This window comes from Rutidosis leptorrhynchoides, chromosome 1 (assembly GCF_046630445.1).
Source record: "Rutidosis leptorrhynchoides isolate AG116_Rl617_1_P2 chromosome 1, CSIRO_AGI_Rlap_v1, whole genome shotgun sequence".
Taxonomy (NCBI): domain Eukaryota; kingdom Viridiplantae; phylum Streptophyta; class Magnoliopsida; order Asterales; family Asteraceae; genus Rutidosis; species Rutidosis leptorrhynchoides.
The window spans coordinates 255,714,029-255,734,785 of NC_092333.1; positions in this window are offsets into that span (position 1 = coordinate 255,714,029).

Here is a 20,757-nt window from a genome sequence, read left to right on the forward strand (position 1 = left end):
AATAACCCCGTATTAATATTTAGCCCAACATCACGATTACTTCGATTTAAATAAGCATAATAATAACTTAGTTACGATACATTAATTGAAAAAGGAAGAGCATAGCTTACAGTGATTATTTATCGCGTAGCGTTACACGGACAGAGTTCCGTCTTACAAAACCTTAAAACATTTCTTACATTAACCCAATTATTATTAAACTTAATTTAAACTTTAAATTATAAATATAAATATATATAATTCTTTACAGAGGAATAAATAAAATTGAGGTGTGTGTAAACTGGCCAGAATTCGTTGCAATTTATAGAGTTGGCCAGACTTTTGCTCTCATGCGATCGCATGAATTTAACCCTTCCTGGCCATGCGATCGCATGGCCAGCTGTGACAGCTCAGAATGATTCCAAAACGTGGGCGACTCGATTATTTAATATATATAATATAATTTTATATAATTATATATATATTATATTATATTCTTGTGCATAGTAGACTCGTAATTTTGGGTCCGTTGCCTCGTGCGTTGATGCTCGGTTTATGTCTCGGTTCTGGATTTTCGAACGTCCTTTCGTACGCGTAGATATCTTGTACTTTGCGTTCCGCGGCTTGTAATCTCGTAATTTTTAGACGTTTCTCATCAATAAATTGAACCACTTGAATTATATCTTGTACATTTGAGCTTTTTGGTCATTTGCGTCTTCAAATCGTCGTTTTCTTCTTTTATCTTCGCACTTATTTATTTAAACGAATATTACATAAAAATAGAACAATCACAACTAAAAGCTTTACATATTGGAAGGCTATTGTGCCTAAATATATATTCATTTGCAGCACTATCAACCTCCATGAAAAATGTAGTGGGAGGATAGCGCACATTCCCTTCTACCATTACTTGTCGATAAACGGTGTAGCGACCCGTCCTAATCCATCTGGACGAAGTCATCAACATCTGGTCCCATTGCGAGGCACTGACCTAAATATGCCATGAATGAATCCAAGTAACATCTTTAAAATGAGCAAATGCACAGCGGAAGATTTCTTTCATACCTGAGAATAAACATGCTTAAAAGTGTCAACCAAAAGGTTGGCGAGTTCATAGGTTTATCATAACAATCATTTCAATATATTAATAGACCACAAGATTTCCGTTTATAAATATATGTACACTTGCAAGTGTATAAAAGTATTCTATAAGTTGTAGGCACCCGGTAACAAGCCTTAACGTTCATGTTTTACCCTCTGAAGTACACCAGATCAGGTGTGTTTAAAATAACCTCGAAGTACTAAAGCATCCCATAGTCAGGATGAGGTTTGTCAGACCCAATAGATCTATTCTTTAGGATTCGCGCCTACCGTACATAGACAAGTAGTTTAATGTTACCAAGCTAAGGGTATATTTCTGGTTTAAACCCACATAGAATTAGTTTTAGTACTTGTGCCTATTTCGTAAAACATTTAAAAAAACAGCGCATGTATTCTCAGCCCAAAAATATATATAAAAAGGGAGTAATGAAACTCACCATACTGTATTTTGTAGTAAAAATACATATTACGACATTGAACAATTGTAGGGTTGGCCTCAGATTCACGAACCTTTGAAAGAACCGTATTTAAAAACAAATTTTCACCGCCTGGGCTCGAACCCGTGACCTTACGCTAACCCGAACAACCCCTTAACCATTACACTGTTGTAGCTTTTCTGTTTTAAATCGACGCTTAAAAATATATAACCAGTATTCGTTTCCTTTTGTTTCATTTTCTTCCTCATAAGATCCGGCCCAACTCTATTAATTCGGCCCCAAAGTACAATTATATCTCGGCCCAATTATCAATATAAGAGCTCTCGGCCCAATTATCAAGCTCATATCATAATCGGCCAAATTAAGTAAACCAGTCCAGTTCGTTTAAAACTTCCGATGTAATATACTTCAGTGAAAATCCACGTTATTGATTAGGTAAAAAAAAAAAAAATTTAAATACTAAAAAGCTTCTCCTTTCTTGCGTAGCCACTCAATAATTTATAAACCCGTTATACACCAATCCAATTAGCAATTAGGGACCCAATTTCTAGAGCAATTCATGGCTCTCTTTAAATTAATCATTCGATGGCTTTAAAAAAAACAAACAGATACCCCGTATCATATTAGGTTTTTGAGTGGGGTCTTCATTACCCACTTGTGTGTTATCAAAGTTAAAACATAAATAAATAAAAAACATAGTAGTTATGGTAATTCCAACTGCATCTTTATTCTTTTAACTTTTTGGTAGTGGTATGTGGCACATGGGAATACCCATATATTCGTAAAAAAAATGTGGGGTTTGTTTGCATTTGTTTTGGTCGACCACTAGTACCTTTTGCAATTTATAAATGCTGTATAATAATATTAAGGGTATTCAAGTTGACAACTTTTTAGGGAGTGCACATGTTCTACTCATTTTCTTTTGTTATAAAACCCGACAGCCATAGCACTAAACAAAAGGAAATTTGGTGGTGGATTTGTGAGGTGCACGAAGGAATCAAGACAGAAGAAGAGGAAGTTTAGCGAACGGCAGCAGGAATCAGAGGAGAAAAAAAATATATAAGTTTTTGGTATCTTGTGGTGGTTATATAAGTGTGTTGTACAGCTGCTACAGCAGCAACTTTTGATGGCGGTGATGAGTTTCCATGGTGATTATTGAGGCTCGGTGTAAACAGAAAAAAAATTGCAGAATATGTAACTTTTATGGTAATTGTTGGTTAATCGAAAAGCTGGAAGTGGGTTTCATGATATAGTAAAGCAAGAAGGAAGGTGGCAGTGTAGGGTGGTTTATTGATGGTTTGTGTGGTGATCGAATGATACATAAACAAAAGAAGATAAAGAAAAACAGAGGTGATGGCGGTTTGTTTGGTTGGTTTCCGGACAAACTAAAAAAAAATAAAACGGATGACAGTAAGTATATTGGTGGCGTTAATGGTGATTTAAGATGGTTGTATAACTTCAACGTAGTAGAACAGGAGCTGCAACCAAGACTTACTTGATGATGGATTTAATAGTCGTTTGTCATTTGAAACAGAAAAATAGTGAGAGAGATAGATAGGTGTTTGGTGATGGTTTGAAGTTGAGATGGGGGTCGTAAAGGCTGTGTATTGTTTGTGACGATGATGATGATTAGGGTCGATGTTGTAGGTAGTAGTGCAAGGTGAGGGGTGACAATATTGGGTGATCAATATGTTGGTCGATTATCTAAGGAAAAGAAGGAGAAGAACACAAAGAGAGTGGTGTTGGGGTGCTTGAGTTCAACAAGAAAAAGAAGCAAAGGAAAACGCGAGTGTTCGATGGCTAAAAGATAATGGGTTTGAGATTGTACTGAACCAGAAATCATAAATAGAATTTGCAGTAATAATGTTGTGTGTAATTGGTGACTTGAGTGGTGATTAAGTTCATGAATTGTATGCATATATATATATATATATATATATATATATATATATATATATATATATATATATATATATATATATATATATATAACACGTGTAAATGCACTATATAATAGAATAATTAATAGTAATGTAATTATCATATGATTAGATCGTGCATAGAAAAAGATTTCAATCTAAAACAGTAAGGCAGCCACTTAGTTGGCATTTTCTACCGACGGTTTTCCCTTGAAGAGTGTATCGTACTCCGTTGTTAATGAGTGCCGGATAAAAATTCTCAGAAAAATCCCAAAATTTTATATTAAGTATAATTATTTATTTCGGTCGTTTAGGGTGTAAAATCAATCATAAAAAGTTGATTGATTAACGGCGCTCAATCCCAATTAAAATGTACGGAGTATTAAAACTTAACTTAATATATTTTTAACAAGCCTAAAATTTATATCACCTAATCATAGACCAACGTTTATTTTTAAATTCTCATAAGTATGTTTTTAACTCGTTTAATATCGAACGAATGATAGATGAGTGTCACCGTCGTTTACTAAATAAATTCGAAATCACATATATATATATACACACACATATTTATTTACAATCAATTGTTCGTGAATTGTCGAGAACAGTCGAAGGTCGATTGAATACATGAAACAGTTCAAAAATTTTGAGACTCAACCTAACAGACTTTGCTTATCGTGTTGAAATTACACTATCGTATCGAGAGTTTGGTTTAAAATTAGTCGAAATTTTCCGGGTCGTGACAGTACCTAACCGTTAAAGAAATTTCGTCCCGAAATTTGAGTGAGGTTGTCATAGCTAACAATAAAAATGTTTTCATGACGAATATGAGTTGATAATTAGAGTTTTATCATTATTGATTAATATAGATAAAACGATTCAATCATGTGAAGCGTACGAGTGAAGCTATCACAAAAGAGCGAAATGATAAAATTAAGGTTTGTCTTAACTTTTGACGTAGTCACGGTTGATTTTCGGAATTCATGGAATTTAAAGAAATCTTCTAATCAGAAAGAGAATGAAATCGCACGATTTATTAGCAAACTGTCGGAATTACGGAAGAACAGAAATATCAAGGAAATATTTTCGTGATATGCTTAGAGATTAAGTAGAATGAAAGAGTCGTGTAACATGGCACATGATGACGTTATGATCTGTGAATCATCACGTTCCATTAGAAACTCAGCATGACTTACTGTAATATAATCACGTTGGCCAAACGCCATTATATTATACTAACTCATGCTTCAATTCCCTACACTTCTCCAGAATTCATTCATTATTTATACTTAGATTTTACAGAAGTCTCCAATATAATGGAATACAGAAAGCACGAAGAGGTAGATAATTTCGGACAAGAATATTTTTGAAAATATCCTCAGAAATATCGAAGATATTTATGATGATATTTTGGAATTTCTAAGTTCGAAAATTGATAAGGAAAAATTTTCCGCAAGATTTTAACATGGCTTCGGAGCAGGATATTATCTAAAGCATTCATCGGATCTAGGATTACCCGAATTCTTTGAATGTAGGGTTTGGTCCTTGTATTTGTCCTTGGTTTCCTTCATAGTTCGTTCAATCTGTTTTTCAGTACCAAATTTTCTATCGAGCGTTCCTAACACTCCTTTCTGTATCATCAAACTTTTGGCCATTAAGACCATCTACAACATGCCGCTTCGTCGGCATTTTCAAAGTTAACGGATCTGGGTCATCGGTTATCAAACCGAGGTGGTTTCAGGAGAATTGTGTTTTTAGATGATTAAACGCTGATGGTAATATGGTGGGATATAAAAGATTTTCCGGTAATGAAGGCGAAAAGACAACGTATATATCAAGGTTATAATAAGGTTAGTCCGACTGAAAAGTCGAAGTTGACTTGCTGGAGCTGTGACAAAATTTGCTACTTTGAAGAAGAACTGCAAAGTTATTTTGGGTAATAATAACACTGAAGGAATTAGCACAGCTATGTGTTAAACGTTTACTTAGTTTCCGAGAGTTTTTCAGGTGTATAACTATATGCATAAATCTTTCCTTCCGTAGATGAAGTGCGGCTGGTTCATCCTCTCGATCGAGTTGTTTTCAAGAATCATGAAAGATTTGAACATGGATTGGAATCGTCAAGATTCAAATGAGGTTTAAGATGAAATCAAGTGGCAAACTTGAAGAATTGTTTGTTTCATATGTTTTAATCAATATTTTAATTCATTTTTAATTGTCCAAAGTTAGCAGTTCAATAGTCCAATTGTCGAATAGTCCAATATATTCATATATAATTTAATATATAATATTCGAATTAATTAATACGTATCGTGACCCGTGTACCGGTCTCAGTATTGATCACAACTCAAACTATATATATATTTTGGAATCAACCTCAACCCTGTATAGCTAACTCCATCATTTGCATATAGAGTGTCTATGGTTGTTCCAAAATAAATATATAGATGGGTCAATATGATATGTCGAAACCTTGTATATGTGTCCCGTTATTTAAAGTGCGTAAAATAAATACAGAAATTAAATGACGATAAATAAAATTGCGAGAATGTAAATTGCGAGAATTAAATTGCGATAAATAAAATGTAACCAGTTAGCTAGGAATAGTTAGCTAGGAACAGTTCGCTAGGATTCTTAACAATATTTCAATTAATTAGTTCGTTTGTTTCTAACAAATTTTACTTTGTCCGATGTTTTCTTCACTATGCCACTTGTTGGATTCTGTTAGGTCAAAATCCAAATATGAAATTGAACGAAAATGGATTCTGTGGTGAACGGATACGTATATCTATGGATACAAGTAGGATAGTGACTGACTGTTGAATCAGAGTCGAAGAATGTACCGTGTAACTGATTAATGTGAAATCTAAATATTCCTCGGGTATTACCTACCCGTTAAAATATTTTCACCATTAACAGTTTGTACAAAAGAATTTTAATTACAATCTTTATGAAAATATACTTGCATATATATTTTCTTCAGATGTAATTATGAATTTAATGAGTCAATAAGATATTAAACTCATTTGATTTATCGTTAATACTAGATTACATAATCTCTAAAACTTTCGAAATTACATAATCGCCATGTCGAGCGAAGATAATAGATGTAGAACGATATGTAGAATGAAGATAAAGTAGATAGAACGATACGTAGAACGATGATTATGCTCGAGGTACAGAATGAGATGGTGAGGCATGGATTGTTGAAACTTGGGTTATTGGTGGTACTGGTACCGTTGGTGCTGAAGTTGGTGATATTACTGGTGTTGGTGGTACTCCTGGTGCTTGCAAATTGTGTACCGTGCTCTCTAAAATTAATACTCGAGCTCGGAGTTCTCTAACTTCTTCTACTAACCCTGGTTGGTTATCAGTGTGAGGTAAAGGTCGGACATCTTCTCTAGTTCCGTTAATGGTAGTCTCAAGACGAAAAATTCTTGCAAAAAGTGTATAAACGGTGTTGCGAACGGGTTCGCCGGTTAGCGGGTCAAGTACTCCAAGGTTAGGTGGTAAATTCGGTTCATGATATGGAGTACCTTCTTCCCTTCTCCATAGGGTGAGTATGTCACGAACCCACCCCCATTTTCTCCAGTAATCACGGTAGTTGATTGGTTGGTGTGCTCCTGTCACGCTGTCTTCGGAGTCAGAGGAACTTGGTCGATTCGTAGAGGCCATCTTACGCGATCTCAAAAAAGATTTTTGGTATTAAGAGTTTAGTGACAGCAATTGGTAGTTGGATGGTATTCTCAATGCATCATATGCATAGATATATATAGTACCAGATTCCCCTAAGTTACGGAGAAATTTACGGAAGGTATCAGGCAAAGTCTATCGTAATAGATACGCTAAGATATGATTTAGCAGATATGATAAGATATGAGTTTTGTCTATACACTAATCATGCAGCCAATTCAGTAAGATGTGTCTAGACTAAAAAAAATGAGCAGGTAATTTCCTATAGATGATAAGCAGATGATTTCCGACAAAAATGATAAGCAAAACTTTTGACATGCAGACACGGTCGAAGTCCAGACCCACTAATGCATCTAAATAACTATCAGTTAGACACACTAATGCAAGACCTGGTTCGCTAAGACCACCGCTCTGATACCAACTGTAGCGACCCGTCCTAATCCATCTGGACGAAGTCATCAACATCTGGTCCCATTGCGAGGCACTGACCTAAATATGCCATGAATGAATCCAAGTAACATCTTTAAAATGAGCAAATGCACAGTGGAAGATTTCTTTCATACCTGAGAATAAACATGCTTAAAAGTGTCAACCAAAAGGTTGGTGAGTTCATAGGTTTATCATAACAATCATTTCAATATATTAATAGACCACAAGATTTCCGTTTATAAATATATGTACACTCGCAAGTGTATAAAAGTATTCTATAAGTTGTAGGCACCCGGTAACAAGCCTTAACGTTCATGTTTTACCCTCTGAAGTACACCAGATCAGGTGTGTTTAAAATAACCTCGAAGTACTAAAGCATCCCATAGTCAGGATGAGGTTTGTCAGACCCAATAGATCTATTCTTTAGGATTCGCGCCTACCGTACATAGACAAGTAGTTTAATGTTACCAAGCTAAGTGTATATTTCTGGTTTAAACCCACATAGAATTATTTTTAGTACTTGTGCCTATTTCGTAAAACATTTAAAAAAACAGCGCATGTATTCTCAGCCCAAAAATATATATAAAAAGGGAGTAATGAAACTCACCATACTGTATTTTGTAGTAAAAATACATATTACGACATTGAACAATTGTAGGGTTGGCCTCAGATTCACGAACCTTTGAAAGAACCGTATTTAAAAACAAATTGTCACCGCCTGGGCTCGAACCCGTGACCTTACGCTAACCCGAACAACCCCTTAACCATTACACTGTTGTAGCTTTTCTGTTTTAAATCGACGCTTAAAAATATATAACCAGTATTCGTTTCCTTTTGTTTCATTTTCTTCCTCATAAGATCCGACCCAACTCTATTAATTCGGCCCCAAAGTACAATTATATCTCGGCCCAATTATCAATATAAGAGCTCTCGGCCCAATTATCAAGCTCATATCATAATCGGCCAAATTAAGTAAACCAGTCCAGTTCGTTTAAAACTTCCGATGTAATATACTTCAGTGAAAATCCACGTTATTGTTTAGGTAAAAAAAAAAAAAATTTAAAATATTAAAAAGCTTCTCCTTTCTTGCGTAGCCACTCAATAATTTAATAAACCCGTTATACACCAATCCAATTAGCAATTAGGGACCCAATTTCTAGAGCAATTCATGGCTCTCTTTAAATTAATCATTCGATGGCTTTAAAAAAAACAAACAGATACCCCGTATCATATTAGGTTTTTGAGTGGGGTCTTCATTACCCACTTGTGTGTTATCAAAGTTAAAACATAAATAAATAAAAAACGTAGTAGTTATGGTAATTCCAACTGCATCTTTATTCTTTTAACTTTTTGGTAGTGGTATGTGGCACATGGGAATACCCATATATTTGTAAAAAAAATGTGGGGTTTGTTTGCATTTGTTTTGGTCGACCACTAGTACCTTTTGCAATTTATAAATGCTGTATAATAATATTAAGGGTATTCAAGTTGACAACTTTTTAGGGAGTGCACATGTTCTACTCATTTTCTTTTGTTATAAAACCCGACAGCCATAGCACTAAACAAAAGGAAATTTGGTGGTGGATTTGTGAGGTGCACGAAGGAATCAAGACAGAAGAAGAGGAAGTTTAGAGAACGGCAGCAGGAATCAGAGGAGAAAAAATATATATAAGTTTTTGGTATCTTGTGGTGGTTATATAAGTGTGTTGTACAGCTGCTACAGCAGCAACTTTTGATGGCGGTGATGAGTTTCCATGGTGATTATTGAGGCTCGGTGTAAACAGAAAAAAATTGCAGAATATGTAACTTTTATGGTAATTGTTGGTTAATCGAAATGCTGGAAGTGGGTTTCACGATATAGTAAAGCAAGAAGGAAGGTGGCGGTGTAGGGTGGTTTATTGATGGTTTGTGTGGTGATCGAATGATACATAAACAAAAGAAGATAAAGAAAAACAGAGGTGATGGCGGTTTGTTTGGTTGGTTTCCGGACAAACTAAAAAAAAATAAAACGGATGACAGTAAGTATATTGGTGGCGTTAATGGTGATTTAAGATGGTTGTATAACTTCAACGTAGTAGAACAGGAGCTGCAACCAAGACTTACTTGATGATGGATTTAATAGTCGTTTGTCATTTGAAACAGAAAAATAGTGAGAGAGATAGATAGGTGTTTGGTGATGGTTTGAAGTTGAGATGGGGGTCGTAAAGGCTGTGTATTGTTTGTGACGATGATGATGATTAGGGTCGATGTTGTAGGTAGTAGTGCAAGGTGAGGGGTGACAATATTGGGTGATCAATATGTTGGTCGATTATCTAAGGAAAAGAAGGAGAAGAACACAAAGAGAGTGGTGTTGGGGTGCTTGAGTTCAACAAGAAAAAGAAGCAAAGGAAAACGCGAGTGTTCGATGGCTAAAAGATAATGGGTTTGAGATTGTACTGAACCAGAAATCATAAATAGAATTTGCAGTAATAATGTTGTGTGTAATTGGTGACTTGAGTGGTGATTAAGTTCATGAATTGTATGCATATATATATATATATATATATATATATATATATATATATATATATATATATATATATATATATATATATATATATAACACGTGTAAATGCACTATATAATAGAATAATTAATAGTAATGTAATTATCATATGATTAGATCGTGCATAGAAAAAGATTTCAATCTAAAACAGTAAGGCAGCCACTTAGTTGGCATTTTCTACCGACGGTTTTCCCTTGAAGAGTGTATCGTACTCCGTTGTTAATGAGTGCCGGATAAAAATTCTCAGAAAAATCCCAAAATTTTATATTAAGTATAATTATTTATTTCGGTCTTTTAGGGTGTAAAATCAATCATAAAAAGTTGATTGATTAACGGCGCTCAATCCCAATTAAAATGTACGGAGTATTAAAACTTAACTTAATATATTTTTAACAAGCCTAAAATTTATATCACCTAATCATAGACCAACGTTTATTTTTAAATTCTCATAAGTATGTTTTTAACTCGTTTAATATCGAACGAATGATAGATGAGTGTCACCGTCGTTTACTAAATAAATTCGAAATCACATATATATATACACACACATATTTATTTACAATCAATTGTTCGTGAATTGTCGAGAACAGTCGAAGGTCGATTGAATACATGAAACAGTTCAAAAATTTTGAGACTCAACCTAACAGACTTTGCTTATCGTGTTGAAATTACACTATCGTATCGAGAGTTTGGTTTAAAATTAGTCGAAATTTTCCGGGTCGTGACAAACGGTAACCTTACTGTCAATAACGTCATTCGCGCGCTGGTCAGGCAAGGGCACTATAGGATTCAAATCGGACAAAGGTGGCTACCAATCCACCAACAGCGCGATTTTGCGCTTTGTCATAATAGACCTAATAACCTCGCTGTTTGGATGCTCAGAAGTAGACGAAGAAGACGCCATCTGTTAACAAGTAATTCAATAGATCGTAAGAAAAGAAACTAAGCGCGTGCTAACCTGAAAAAGCTAAAGAAGCAAAGTCGAAGTAATAAGCCGATAAGATTTACGCAGGATAAGAAAGCACAGCTGAAGTAAAAACTGAAATAGATGATTATGAGGTATTTATAGGGGAGTAAAAACACGGAAGAGGCCTCAAGAAAAGTTGAAAAAGGGCGGTTAAAAAATGGAAGGCAGAGATGGAGCCACGTGTCGCAATATGGAAATGAAAGAGTACGAGGTAACCGAGGGCGGCGAAAACGGCGGAATGACAACTGTAGCAACTGACAAACGTTGCATCGATTTCTTTGCATTTAATGCAGCAGGACAAAAAATATTTTGTTGAAATATTAGAAGAAAGCGGAGGCGCGTGGAAAAGAATAGATGAACAATGGTTACAAGTTGAACTGTTGGGACTTAATGATACGCTACCCGATTAGCTCGTGTAGCGCATCAAACAGCATCGCCATAAGGATTTACAAAGGTGCGCGCTAAGGCATATAGCGCTATATTCACAACCATGGCGTAAATCCCACCCGCGCGAATTGGCAGCATCCACATGTCAGGCGATGCTGTAGCTGGCAGAGGACACCTGGCATACAAAAGGTCAGGTCCGACAAGAAAACTTTTTGCTTTTGTCAGACCAGCTTGCTCGAAGATGTACTATTGGCAGGCCACGATCCTTTTAACCTTATTACGTGGCAATAGAAGACAAGAAAGATTACCCTATAAATACAGGACTTCATCCACAACATAGGGCATCTCCAGAATTCACTTTTACACATATACCCTAAAGTGCAGCAGCGCATAGTGAAACTATACCCGCGCTACCGGACTTATAGCCTTTCACTAGATATCCTCGATATACAGGTAACGTTCCATGAACATAAAACCTACAACTTAGCGCGAGCCATCGCTGACCGGTATACCCGCCGATGGTGGGTATATGTTTAACCACCCCTGTTGAGATCCGCATCTCGTAAGGGGTTATTCACGGTACTCCGGACCGGAGAGTTAAACCCAATTGACCCTTAAATCCCCCTCTATTGATGTCAAGCATGGATGGAACCCGACCCGATTATTCTATGCTTGATCATCATCAATTTCTTCCATTGGTATTTGTTGGTAACCTCTGTACGCGTCCAGGAAGCTTTTGAACCTGAAACCCGCGAAGGATTCAACTTTCCACTCGATCTCCGGCATGGGGTAGTTGTATTTTGGACAAGCTTTATTGATATTTGTGTAGTCGATGCACATGGCCATGTGCCGTCTGCCTTTTTTTACCATTACTAGGTTGGCTACCCATGTTTGATATTTCACCTACTTCATTATCCCTGCATCGACTAACCTCTATACTTCATCGTCCAGAAATTTGCTTCGTTCGAAAGCCATTGCTCGTTTCTTCTGGACGACGGGTGTAACGTTTGGGTTCACATTTAGTCGGTGTTGTGCTATCTCTCGTGGGACACCGGTTCACGATTATTATCATTCATCATTGATTTTTTAACGATTTCGAATGTTTTTTACTTATAAATATATAAATTATGAGAGCATTTTGATGCAGATTTATGAATCTCAAAAAATTAAAAAAAATCTTTGATTTTGCTTATCCCCACTTAGCCACTATATATGACAAAATTACCAAAATCGTCCCTATATTTTTTCATTTTTGCCCTTTTCATCCATGTATTTTAAAAACTGCATTTTTCATTCTTAATAGCGTAAATGTGTCCCAATTTAATCCCTAATGACATTTTTCAGTCCTAATTTCGTCACCGTGCTAAGTGAGGGATCCGCGTAGTATGCCAAATTATCATGGGGAGTCCAAATCATTAACGGATTTTATTAAAATTCGTCACCCCAGGTCCCAAATTCCAAATCTTACCAGAGGAACAAATCTAATCACCAAACATCAAAATCTTATTTCTACTTCACAATTTTAAAATCTATTAAATCTCCAAGATATTTAAATTAGGTCTTTGATCGTTCAATGTGATGATGAATATGGAGGAAGAAAAGGAGGAGGATGATGAAGATTTTTCATGTCGGATTCAGAATCCTAATATGATTGATTCGTTTATTGGTTCATGCCTTATACTCATTCGTGTTTCGCATTACATTTTCTTGGTATAATAGTATCGTTTTAAAGTTATTTGCTCGGGTTCGTAGTTTTGCGGGGTAAGTGTGTTCGTGTTGTGAGTTTTTAGTTTTGTTGGATGTTTATGTTAGTGTTCCTGATCATTTGGTGTTGTATATGCTAGCTTCTTACAATAATTTTTTATTAATACAAATACCTACCTTTCAGAAAGAATATAAAGTTATTATAGATTAACAAAGCGTACGGACATACAAAGGGCACAACTTTAATTTAGTTTACAACATTCAGGTACAATCACATGCAGCGTGTGTATAAGTGTGAACACTGTCTTTTAGTGATAAACAATTTCGAGATTCACGTGGTTTCATTGCAGCACTTTCTTCGCTGCGATTTCGTGCAATTTTTTTATAGGCTTATCAAAACTTATTTACGGAGTAGTTTAGTTTAGTTTTATTTTATGTTAGAGCAAGTATACAAATGTAATATATATAATATATATATATATATATATATATATATATATATATATATATATATATATATATATATATATATATATATATATATATATAGTGAAGGGATCCTGAGAGAACTCTCCATAGGAGAGAACCCAGCGAACCTGTACACGATTCTACCAGACATAAAAAAAAAAAATTAAATTGAAAGTTAAAATCGATTGAAACAAGATCCTAAGGCAACGATTATCAACTTCCTTGAAGGATTATACTCCAAATCATCAGCGAATTCTTCAATTCTTGATGAACAGTGAACGAATGATGAAGATGAACTGCAACTTTGATTTTTACGATTTAGTTGTTTTCAGACCTTGATTCCTTCATAAACTCTTCTAGTCGCTGGTATTAGAACAAGGTAACATCAGTTTCAAACATTAATTCGATTGATTTAAGAATCTGCACATTCGAGTTGAGTAGGTGAATTTTGTAGATGAACTCAATCTGTGTACAGATTGAGTTCAATCTGCACATAGATTGAGTTCAATCTGTACATAGATTGAAGGTCATATGTGTGATTCTATCTTTTCGATCAATATGCACACAAAAATAAGTTGAATCTGCACGCAGATTGAGTCAATCTGCATGCAGATGAAGGTCAGTCTGCACGCAGATTGAATCAATCTACACGCAGATGAAGGTTAGGCTGTCTGGTTCTCTCGGTTCTCTATACCCTCTAGTTCTCCATGGTTCCTCACCCAATATATATATATATATATATATATATATATATATATATATATATATATATATATATATATATATAATCTAAGTAATAAAATAATAAAATTCAATAAATTTTGTACTACTTTCTTTAGAATTATACTCAAATTTTATTTAAGAGTATATTTTCTTTTATTATTTTATTATTTTTATATATTCTTATATATTATAACAAAGTCAATATTACCAAATCATATTGATCGAAAAATCACATGAAAAAAGAATAACCCTTAGATTAAAAAAACAATTTTGAATGAGAATCATAAGATCAAACTTAAAAGATATATTTACAAATATATGACACATGAAGTCTGTAAGTAACTAGAGGGGGGTGAATAGTTACTTAATATGTTTTTAACACCTTTTCAATTGATTACCAAATTTGATTAACTATGATCAATCAATTCAACTCAAAGTTGATGTGTGTGGTTATATGTTCAAAATGATAAGCAAAGTAATGTAAAAAACATAGACACAAGGATTTATAGTGGTTCGGGTGGATGTAAAAAACAATTTTGCATGAAGACACAAGATTTGAGTAGTAATTAAAGACCTTGTGATCTCTGGAAATAAGCCTTTGAAATATGCAAGAGGGTCAGCTTCAAATGCACTTCAATGGTTGCTATTTATAGTGAGATTCAAAAACTAGCCGATGTCACACGGTCACAGGCACGGTCGACCGTGGTTCGACCGTGCTTACCCCAGTCCAAAATATGTATCCGTTGTATAGCCGTTTGACTCAGATTTGAACATCACATTTTAGAATCTTTACTCCATCTTGCACCTGCAAAAGTAACCCAATATCCTATACAAGTACTTTATGCATTAAGTGTGTGAGATTTGGTCTTATTGAGTGAAAAATGACATAACACTCCAAATGTGGTAAATCCAACATTCTTGGAGAAGTGTCTTGATTGACATTTTGGGTAATCTCAGTTTGGTCAAGACTTAGTTAGGTTCATTAATGCATTTGGTTCAATCCTAAAGACTAGTCAACATGTCATTAACTTCCTAGTTTCAATTAATCACAAGTCATATTCATTTTAAGACTAAGTAGAGTTTTATTGGATGATGTCTTTCTAAATCATACATTAAGTGTGTAAAGACATCAATGTTAAGTCATACTTGGACATGTTACACAATGTGTTACTTAGACAAGACCAAATAAATTATTGACCATTATTCTTTTGTAAACCATTTTACACTTAATTCATTGAAGTAAACTAGTTATTTGAATCCTAGTATTCTAGCTAATAACACATAGCAAGCATGTTAATCAAGTTGACAAATTGATGAGTATTAAACATATTAGCAAGTAGCAAGTAATACTCACACATAACAAGAGATAGTTATTCTAAAATTAATCATATGGATATTTGCACAACACTATGGTTTAAGCTTTTGCAAGCTTACTTGCAATATAACATATTGCATGATTATTGTGTAAGCACACATTAATGTCCAACACATGCACAAGGGAAGAGCAATCTCTAGTTGGGACTTGGTGACCATCCTAAATGTATCTAAGTGTATTTTAGGATTACAAGTCTTTACTAGTTATACTTAAAAATATTGTTCTTCATTTAGCCTTAATTTGTCACTAAGTAATATTTAATTGTAATTAGTGTTCTTGTGACATTAGCATATGTGTGTTGGTACTTGGTGATCATCCTAAGAATGTCTAGACAAGTTTTAAGATCACAAGTTATTGATTAACACTTATGTGTTATGCCTAATTATGGTTAATTGTCATTAATATGTAATTAAGCGTAATTAACCAAGATTAGTGTTTTTATGACCAAAACTCAATTGAGTATGGAGGGGGCATCTATTCTAAGCGTGTTGAGAAAGGTTTCATGAATTATAGATGTCGGGAAGTAGTCAAACTAAATTTGATCAAAAATGGTGACAGAGAATTCTGCGGTCGCACTATTGTTGACCGTGGTGGCGACCGTGCAACTTGTTTTTGCAAAACTGCGTTGCAGATTCAGTCTGTCTTCTACGGCTAAGTATACGGTCGACCGTACTTTGACCGTGTACTTCAATGATCTTTATTTTCATTCTATAAATTTTGTTTGACTTGCTCATTTGCAAGATCAAGTATGGATTAGTGAACTTACGTGTTTTATGTTAAGACGTCGATCATCACCTACGCATATGTATGTGTCATCATCAAAACATATTCTTTGGTTAAGCATCATACTTAACTTTGTCAGTTAGTCCATTAACCAACATTCAACCAACAAAGTCAACTTTTATTAATTATACCAGTATACCCTTATCACATAAATACCAATTATATATATATATATATATATATATATATATATATATATATATATATATATATATATATATATATATATATATATATATCAATAAATTAGTTAAAAAACAATTATCTAATTTGAAAAATTAAAAACTTGCGTACTAATTTAATTATCTAATTTGATCCCTTATCATATATGTGATTATTTTCTCTTTAATATTAAATTATTACTAATTTTATTTACTTAATTAATTATTTAAACAAATAAGAATCATGCAATGAAATAATCACCGCTCATGACAAATATTTAAAAGATAAGATAATCACTATATCTAATAAATAAAAAATTAACATAATAATAATTATATAGTTATAAGAATCAAATTTTGCTTAATAAACATTAAAAATAATAATTATATTTTTATTATAATTATTGTTATTTATTTTAACTAAATAATAAAAATAATTAAGATCTGTGATAAAAGAATTCTATACATGATAGTGTATGAACAATATAACTGTATACGTGTTAACATGTGTATTATCGTTAATTACATTATTAATTATTTTACTTATAATTTTGTACTGTTATCATATATTTGAGATATTAAAGAAAACAATTGCAAATTTAACTAAGAACTAGAAATGATTAAGTAAATATCAATATTAAAAGCATGCACACTTTCTTAATCTACTTGAAGTATTCAGATTGTTCTATTGTTCACTTAAGATATAATTGTATTCAAACTTATGCTAGTATCCCTACTAGATGTTCTTATGATCCAATCAATACTTGCAAATTCCCACAAGCTTATATCAATAGATCTAGTTGAATCATGCAATTATCATTAGTACTTAGCCTAGGTTGAAGTCCCCTAAAACCCTTTCAATAATCGAAATCCCTTAAGAAAATTAAACTTCACTATTTTGACTAAGGACCAATTGAAAATCAATCCAAACCAAGACCTCAATCCCTTGAAAGCCCCAATTTGATTGTTTAGATCACCTAAGTGTTGGCTAATTCTAACAATAATTCACAATCATCAACTCATAGATTCATCCAAACACAATCAATAACATAAATATGAGCAATCCTTAGCTATCAAGCTTCATAAACAAGTGTACATAATAAAATCTAGCCAATCATGGCTAGAACAAGATCAATACAAGTAATAAGAGTAAATTTAAACATCATTAATCAATAAACAAGAGTAGATTGTACCAAATTTATGAAAATTACAATAAAGCTAGATGAAGATGATGAAGAACATGCCCTAGATATTGATTCAATCTCCAAGTCCTTGATGTAGAATGAAAGAAATGATGAAAACTTGATGAGAAACTCAATAATCTAACTATCAAACCCTAATCTCCTAAGCCACCACGAATTTACTATTCTATTCTCTCCCAAGTTATGAGAAAACTCTCATCTCATTCTATTTATACTTCACAAAAACTGCCCAACAGAGGAACATCGTTCCTTTTTTAGGTACGTCATTCCTGGGGTCATAATGGGGAATGCCATTCTTGAATGCTACAAACGTCGTTCCTGAATCATGCTCTAAATGCCCACTTTTTCTGTTTCCATTTCCTTTATATATTCCCAGGTAGAACGTTGTTCTTGGCTTTGGAACACCGTTCTTAATGCTGGAATGACGTTCGGAGATACATGAACGTCGTTCTTGTTGCCAATTCCAGCACTTTGAAGTTTTCTTGATACATTTGCACACTTTGGTCAATTTTACACTAAATTTACACTTAGAACTGCCATAGTACTCAGAACGCGATTAAACCCAAGGTCATAACTTTTTGAGCACTTTGGAAACGAAAACCGAGTAAAATGAGGTAGATATTGCGTGAGAAACATAGTGTGGATGAGCAATATCAAACCCCCTACATTTGAACCTTACTTGTCCTCAAGCAAGCATAACAATAAACAAGTCTTGGAGATAAAGAGAAATAAATGATCAAATCCAAAGTGCAATAGTTGGGCAACAATTGATACCTTCATGAATGTGCACTTTGATGGCTAGAATGATCTCCAAATGCTTGCATTTGCTAAGGACCAAGCATAATCTCTTCTTCTTCAACAAACTAGCAAAGACTTAACTCAATGCTTCAAACAACTTCACTTCATCGATTCATCAAACGGGGCAATGGTGGGGGTGGCAATCCTTGACCATATCTTCAATTGAACCTCAAAAGATACACCACTTCTCCAAATCAAGCACCAAATCTTCAAGCATCCTTAATTCAAACAAATTCAAGCCTAGGCTAAAAATCTACACGTCTTCATACATCTTCAAAACAAATGATAAAACAACAATCTCTCTAGAAAGGCTCAAATATCCACAAGATTTTGCAATTTAAGAGTAATCATATCAAGATTCAAGCTTTTTAGTATAAATCTTTCTAGGAGCATTCTTCAAACCATCACAAGCATAAACTTCAACTTCATACCCCACTTTCATCACCACTAGCGATCAAGAATTTCCCAAAATCTTTACCTCGATGTAATGGAGCGCCAAATTACATGAGTTACCCAAGAAAATGTTTAAGCCTTAAGGAAGATAAGGCTTTTTTAAAAAAACCATTTTTCATCTTGAGAAAGGGAAAACGAGTCAAGTTGTGAAACAAGACAAGTTTTTTGAAAATTTTGCTTTCAGGCTTTGTGCATTCCAAAGCCATCCCACTTTTGGGACAACAACACAGATAGCTAATGCCCCGGTATATCACAAAAGTGAACTACCTTCTTGTATTGAAGGATATGAGATAAAGATATCATGGGCTCATAAGGTTGTGTGCATACAAGCCACCCCGGTGGTGGGATGGCCGCTCGGGTAGCTATTTCTCTGGTAAACATACTACTTGGTGTTAATAGCGATGGAGAAGTAACTACTTTGGGTGTGAGATTAACGGTGGGTCTATTTTGCGATACTTGGAAGACTTTACTTCCAAGTTTGGAAGACTTGATATCCAAAACGAGACATGGAAGGACTCGAATCTCCAGAGAGTGTCAAAGCTTATAGCTTTTATTCACTCAGCTACTTCCCACATAACAAGCTTTATACTTATATTGAGAAAGGGTAAGAAGTAGAAACTAACCCTCCATAATTGATCAAAAAAAGGTGCCATAGCTTTTGGCTATGGCGTGTATTGTCTAGCAACACTAGCACGAAGCCATTGCTCCTAAAAATGAAAGCACATTGTGAAGCTCGGGACTCCTCTTCCCACGGTATGATACATCGGTTGAAACATCGTGAAATGATGAGACAACCAATGTCAATATAAAATGGTGTGGATTAGGAAGCATCCCACACCAAGTAATGCGACATTCGGGAGACATGACTTCCTGATATCACTCCAATTATATATATTTTATATTGTGATATCGAGTTCGGTTCGTATTCATTTTGTGAAATTTGAAGATATAATGAGGTTTTTATAAAGTTTATTTCCTTTTGGTTCAAGTAATATTTTGGAAGTATTCTTGGTATTTACAAGAGTTTTGGAGCTAAAAATATGGATGTTGAAGAAGGTTTAAATTCTGGTTTGCGCGCCTCCACCGTTTTTGCCATAACTTGAGCATACGGACTCAAAAAAGGATAATCTAAAGCACAGACATCTGTAACTCAGAGCTCTACGATAATCAAGAACTAAAACTACTATTCAGATGATGTACACATCGCGGTCGTGAATGGCACATCGCGGCCGCGATCCGGAGACAGAAAATTGTAGTTTTCGAACATCAATGTATCCCGGTCACAATTCTGCTATTCAGGTCGCGATTCAGGGCTGTCAGACTCTCGAATTTCCATCTTTAAATACCCCTATTTAACCCCAACTTTAGGGTATCGATTGGGGACAAATCCAGAGGCTAGAAGAGTCATTTTTAGAAGTTTTAAAGCCATTCTTCACCAAATCTAAAGGGCGTTCATCAAGGATTGAAGATTGGATCATTACAACATCGTTGGTACTCTAGATTTCATCTCTTTTAGTGATAAAACTATGAATTCATATTGTTTCCATTGTTTGTTTGATTTTATGATCATGTTTGGCTAAAACCCTTAGTGTTTGCTCAGATGTAATAGCTTTTGATTGTTGGATTGTTCTTT